The sequence below is a fragment of the Dipodomys merriami genome, unplaced genomic scaffold (assembly GCF_024711535.1).
Source record: "Dipodomys merriami isolate MVZ:Mamm:240054 unplaced genomic scaffold, mDipMer1.0.p SCAF_3, whole genome shotgun sequence".
NCBI lineage: Eukaryota > Metazoa > Chordata > Mammalia > Rodentia > Heteromyidae > Dipodomys > Dipodomys merriami.
The window spans coordinates 43231186-43237429 of NW_027204492.1; positions in this window are offsets into that span (position 1 = coordinate 43231186).

The window sequence follows — 6244 nt, forward strand, 5'->3', positions numbered from 1 at the left end:
GTTGTTTGCCTTGTTTTACAAATAAGGGAAATAAGGCACAAATTATACAGGGTAACACAGTTGTGACTCAAACCAAAGCATCTGATCCACAGTCCACTGAGTTTTGCTACAAATGTGTACTATGGAGACAAAAATGTCTGGGAAAATTCCTCTTTATTTTCTAACCTGTGTCTATCAAAGTGACTACATCTAGTATTATGAACTATTTGCACCCTCCTAAAGTACATTTGTTGGAGCCCTAACCCCAAGTGTGACTGCATTTGGAAATAAGCCCTTTGTGGAGGTGGTTAGAACTACATTCCAATGGTAATACCCTAACCTAATGGGATCTCTGTACTCCTAAGAAAGAAAGGAAGAGAAATAAGTGCTCTTTCTTCCTACCGTGTGAGGACACAGTGAGAAGGAATTGGTCTGCAAACCAGGAAACGAGGCCTCACGGAACTAAACTGGCCAACATCTTGATCTTGAACTTCCCAGGTTCCACAATTGTGTAGAAATATTTTTAAGTGTATAAGCTACCTAGCCTGTGGCATTTTGCTATGGTAACTTAAATGCACTCATACATAAAGTACAAGGTCATTAAATATTTGCTAAATGAATCAAGACCGGTCCTAACATTTGTACTGGGATTGCAAGGTTTTCAGAGATAAGACCTACTATAAGGTAAAGGAAAGTAGGATTTTTTAAAAAAGATCTTTTGTGATAGATTTTTCTTTGATAGGATAGCTTTTCGCTGTGGGTTTGTATGGGTTTTGTCTAGGGCTTGTGGCAATTATTACTAGCCAAGGTATTATGATCATGAGAGTCACATATTCTATTCTTGATTTATTTACCTATGAAATCATGAATGTGATGGGGAAGGTAGAAAAGTACTTACTAACCCAACAAATATGTATTGAATACCTACTGTGCTATATAATATACTATATAGGAGAGTATATATAGTATCTTTTTTCTACAACAGTACTAGGAGGGTGTTCATATTATTTCCTTTATTTTCAAATGAAGAAGGTGGATGTGAGGGCGATCTGGCTATGACATCTGTTACCCCACTGATCACCAGGGTTGATTCGGCTGATCTGGCTGGCTAGGCAGGTGTCCCCTTCCTCCCTCACCACTCCATTTGTGTCCCTCCTGAAGCTGCACACTCGGTTGAAGAGGATGACCATCCTCGACTGAGGAGGAACGATCTTCACTCAAGGGTATACGAGTAGCTGCATTCCCCTGCTAGAACGTCCAAAAAACTCTCAAATGAAGAAGGTAAGACCAGTCATCTTATAAGCAGTATCACATATTGAAATACCTGTCAATCCATAATACAAATTACTCAGAAGTATACATTTTAAACATTTTAAAGATTGGGGAAAAATACAGCCTCTTCAACAGATAGTGCTAGCAAAACTGGGTGTTCGCATGCAGAAGACTGAAACATCCTGTACTAACATCAATCCCAAGTGGATTGATGCCCTTAATGGGTAGGACCTGAAATTTTGAAATCATTACAGGAAATCATTACTAGAATATATTTGCATGGTCAATAACTTCCTTAATAGAATTCAAGTAGCACAACAAATAAAAGTAATGATTGACCAATGAGACTGTATCAAACTAAGAAGCTTGTGCACAGTGAAGGAAATAGCCTCTAGACTGAAGATTCAGCTTACAGAATGGGAGAAAATCTTGTCACCTATTCAACTTACAAAGAATTCACAGGGAGCTCAAAAAACTAAACTAAAAAAATCAATAACTCAATTAATAAATGGGCAAATGAAGTGAGCTAACATTTCTCAAAAGAACTACAAATGGAACCAGGCACCGGTGGCTGAAACCTGTAATCCTACTCAGGAGGCTGAGATCTGAGGATCGTGGTTCAAAGTCAGACTGGGCAGGAAAGTCCATGAAACTCTTATCTCCAGTAAACTACCAGAAAACCGGAAGTGGTGCTGTAGCTTGAGCTGAAGAGCTGAGGGACAGAGCTCAGGCCCAGAGTTCAAGCCTCAAGAGACAAACAACAACAACAACAACAACAACAACAAATGGCTAATAAATACATGACGAAATACTCCCTGGCCATAAAGGAATGCAAATCAAAATGTCATATAGATTCCACTTCATGTACGTCAAAACAGCTATCATCAACAAAGCCGCAAACAAAGCACATGCGGATAAGGATGTGGGAAATAGTAATCCTTATACACTGAAAGTGGGAATGCAAACTAATGTACCCACTACATGAAAACTAAAAATGGAACTACTATATAATCCAGCAATACCATTCCTAACATATATTTTAGGGGATGTTAGTCAGGATACAATAGAGGCACTTGTACACCCATGTGATTGCAGCACTATTCACCACAGCCAAGAAATGATAATAGCTCAGATGCCCTACAACTGATTGATTGATCAAGAAAATATGGTGTATATACACACAATGGAGTATCATTCAGACATAAAGAAGAATGAGATTATATCATTCTCAGGATGGAATTGGAGATCATCATGTTAAAAAAAATTAAGCTAGGTTCAGAAAGACAAAAATCACATTTTCTTTCATATGTGGATGCTAGACCTAAAAGATAAACATATACATATACAACATAGGATTGTGTGTGTGTGTATGTATGTGTGTGTGTGTGTGTGTGTGTGTGTGTGTGTATGTGTATTGTGGGTAGGTCAGGAGGGGAGAGAGAAGGAGAGGAAGAGAGGGACTGCTTGAGCGACATAATGCCTAACTTGTACTTGCAAATATAGATAGCAAAACAAATATATCGAAAGATGTTGAATAATATAGGGTATGGAGGTGAGGAAAGCTAGAGTACCATGTGTGTGTGTTTTGGTGTGTGTGTGTGTGTGTGAAACACCACAGTGAATCTCCTTTAACAATTAGAATACACTAAAAATAATGAATTACATGGGTATAAAATGGGTCTTATCTGGCTCATGGGTACTAGGGGTAGTAGGTAGACTGAAAAATGAAGGAGGATGAATATGGTTAAAATATTTTATGTGGGGGGCTGGGGGTTTAGCCCAGCGGAAGGGTGCCTGCCCAGCGCACACAAGGCCCTGGGTTCAGTCCTCAGCCCTGGAAAAAAAAAATTATGTGGGCTGGGAATGCAGCTTAGTGGTAGAGTGCTTGCCTAGCATGCATAAAGCTCTGGGTTCAATTCATCAGTTCCACCTAAACAAAAAATGCTGGAAGTGGACCTGTGGCTCAAATGGTAGAGTGCTAGCATTGAACAAAAGAAGCTCAGGGACAGTGCCCAGGCCTTGAGTTCAAGTTCCAGGACTGGCAAAAAAAATGTCTGTACTGTGTATGTATGGAAATGGAATGACAAATATTTTGAGATTGTACAGAAGTAGCATAGGGGAGTGGTGAGTTTGATCAAGGTATAAATTATGTGTATACAGACACATCAAACTCTTTTACAACTAATTAATGCTAATACAAATGTGAAAAAAATTATTCCCCCTTGTTTTACCCTTACCAACCAGCAGGGTGTGTCCTCTGATCAGTAGATCTTTTCTCTACCTCTTAGTGTCTGCTTAGTTCCATATAGAGTATTAGGGTGAGTATTTTCTATACATTTACTCCCCAGTACTATGGATTGAATTCAGGGCCTCATGTTTCCTAAACAAGCATTCTACCAATTAAGCTCCAGCGTTTTTGCTATAGTTATTTTCCAGAAATGTATTACATTCTCCCATTGCCTACCAGCTTGGACCATGTTCCTCCTATTTTTATGCCTCCTACAGATAACAGGCACATACCACCAGTTTACTGGTTAATATAGGGTCTTACTAACTTTGTGCCTGGCCTAGATGTGAACTGAAATCCTGAACACTGCCTCCTGAGTATCTGAGAGAATAGGCGTGAACCACTTCACTCAACTATGCATTCTCATTTTAGATTCTCATGTCAAATCTACGGCAGTGTCTAGCACTGTATGTATTCACAATGTAGCACATCCTAGCACAATGTATTCAGTAATCATTTTGAAATATTGACTACAAAATAATTATAGTAACTAATGATTAGACTTCCATGGGTCAACATCCATTCTAAATTTTTACATGCATTGACTCATTTAATTTCCATACACAATGAGGTAATGATTATGATAATCCATATTTTCAATATGCTTACTGATTTTAAGTTTTGGGTTATTACACAGGCATCTCAAACTTAACATGCTTAATTAGTTCTAATTTTATTTTCACTTCACCATTTCTTCTCCCATGCTGTGCTCCTCTAAATAATCCTATCTGTCTTCCTAACATCCTATTGGCCTGATGTCAGGGAGGAGTAACCAATCATATGTCATTCTTTAAGGGAAGTGACCCTCTACTATGTTGTTGGTTCTCATGAAATTATCAGCCACAGCACTAAACACAGAAAAAGAGTCTAACTAGGTAATAAGGGCAAAAGCCACCCATCTCATAGAGGTTCTGCATCTCTCACCTTAGCCTTAAGCAGTTGCATATGTGGACCTCTGAACATTAGATCATGGCTCCTTGCCCCTGAAGACTGGCAATGAACAGCAGACTGATTGGACCCTAGAGGTATGTACCAAGACTTGCGCCCAGTCAGAACAGTGAAAAGACATATAGAGAGCTGGTGAAGGCTGTGTGAAGTCTCTGATCAGGCCTGGGGACTGATACAAACCTCAGGCTGACCCATGATCTTGAGAGTTATATAGCTTTCTTCCAGAGACACCTTATTAAGCCCTACACAATGCACCTCAGGCTATGCCTCCCCCGGGACCCCTCCCAACTCCAGCAGTAGTTCTGCTTATCATTTTCTTCAATAGATCTTTGCTATTGATTCATTCTTCAAGACGATAGAGACAAGGGACCTAATCCAGGTTGCAGGTTTTCGGTATCAGTACTTCCACCTGACCAACACAGTACTGGTGACCATGCAAATGCAGACTCATTCTCTATTTTCTCTCTCGCATCTAAATCATGTGACTATTAAGTTTTCTTTTTTATAACTATGTAGATTACAAAGGAATTCCATTATATTTCCATACTTGCATACAATATTTTTAATATTTTATTGTAAAGATACTGTACAAAGGGGTTATACTTATATGAATAAGGTAATGAGTACATTTCCTATTGAGCATTGTTACCCCTCCTTTGTTCTTCCCCTACTATCTCTTCCCTCTCCACCTCCCCCAACTCCTCCCTCCCCCCCAAAGTTGTAAAGTTCATTTTCAACATAGTGTCTTGTACGTCTCATTGTTACAATGGGTCAACCTGTATCCTTGTTTCAGCATTTTGTATTTCCCCTTCCCTCCCCAAATTAGAAAAATGTATATACAAGATGCAGGGCACCGGAATCAAATACAGTGATAACAGGGATTATACCATGGGAGAAGAACATACAAAAAACAAAAACAAAAAAAATCACATAGTACATTAAAAACAACAGTGACAAAGAAAAAAACCTCTTGTGTCCATATCTTGGGGTTCATTTCGCTTAGCATCATCTTATATGGTCATATGTACATAGCTTTTAACCTGTTTTGCTTGTCTGGTAAGATTATCCTAGATGTATACTAGTTATTGCAAATAAGGGAAATGGGACCTATGTTTCTTTGGGTCTGGCTTACTTCACTTAATATAATTTTTTCCAAGTCTTTCCATTTCCTAACAAATGGGATAGTGTCATTCTTTCTGATGGAGGCAAACACAACAAATCAAAGAAAGTTTGGACAAATGGGATTGCGTGAAACTGCAGAGCTTCTAGTTATTGCAAATAAGGGAAATGGGACCTATGTTTCTTTGGGTCTGGCTTACTTCACTTAATATAATTTTTTCCAAGTCTTTCCATTTCCTAACAAATGGGATAGTGTCATTCTTTCTGATGGAGGCAAACACAACAAATCAAAGAAAGTTTGGACAAATGGGATTGCGTGAAACTGCAGAGCTTCTGCATGGCAAAAGACATAGCTAGCAAGATCAATAGAAAGCCCATGGATTGGGAGAAGATCTTCACTAGCCATACAACAGACAAGGGCCTCATATCTAAAATATACATAGAACTCAAAAAATTAAATCCCCCAGGGGCTGGGAAGGTGGCTCAGTGGTAGAGCACTTGCTTTGCATTCCTGAGGCCCTGGGTTCGATTCCTCAGCACCACATAAGCCAAAAGAAAAAAAGCCAGAAGTGGCGCTGTGGCTCAAGTGGTAGAGCGCTAGCCTTGAGCTGAAGAGCTGAGGGAAAGCGCCCAGGCTCA